Source organism: Octodon degus, unplaced genomic scaffold (assembly GCF_000260255.1).
Source record: "Octodon degus isolate 3935 unplaced genomic scaffold, OctDeg1.0 scaffold00008, whole genome shotgun sequence".
In the NCBI taxonomy this organism is placed as follows: Eukaryota; Metazoa; Chordata; class Mammalia; order Rodentia; family Octodontidae; genus Octodon; species Octodon degus.
Window position 1 is genome coordinate 6,736,666 of NW_004524584.1, and position 590 is coordinate 6,737,255.

Below are 590 nucleotides of genomic sequence, written 5' to 3' on the forward strand. Positions count from 1 at the left end.
CCTCTTCCACATTTCTCTGAACCACACCTTCTTCCCTAGTCAGGCAAATGGGAAATAAAAATACAAACTCTATGGGAGCCAAATCTTATCCTTTCTGAATCCATGTAGATTCACATGAAAAACCTTATGAATTTCAGCAGCAGCAGAACTAAACAATGATCAGACAGAGTACAAATCCTGCATTCAGTAGAATACCATGCAGCCAACAACAAAATGAACAAGATCTTTAGCCCTCACAAGTAGAAGATATAGGCCGTATTTTAGTAAAACAAACAAAAGGAAAAATAGTATATAACCCATGTTACCTTTTGTGCAATAAAGAAGGAATACAAAAGCAGATTTCATTGGCTCATGATGGGTAACAAGACCTTAACAGTTACATCTGATGTGAGAATGAGATGTGGTTCAGGGAGGGGTGGGAATGAAAGTTTTCCTTACATAGCATTTTGTGTCCTTTTGCCTAAGAACCCATCCAGATATGTAGCAGATTGGTTATGGTTGCGCACACCTGTAATCCTAGTGCTGGGGAGGCTGAGACAGGAGGATCACTATGAGTCTGAGCTACATAGTGAGACCCTGCCCAAAAAAAA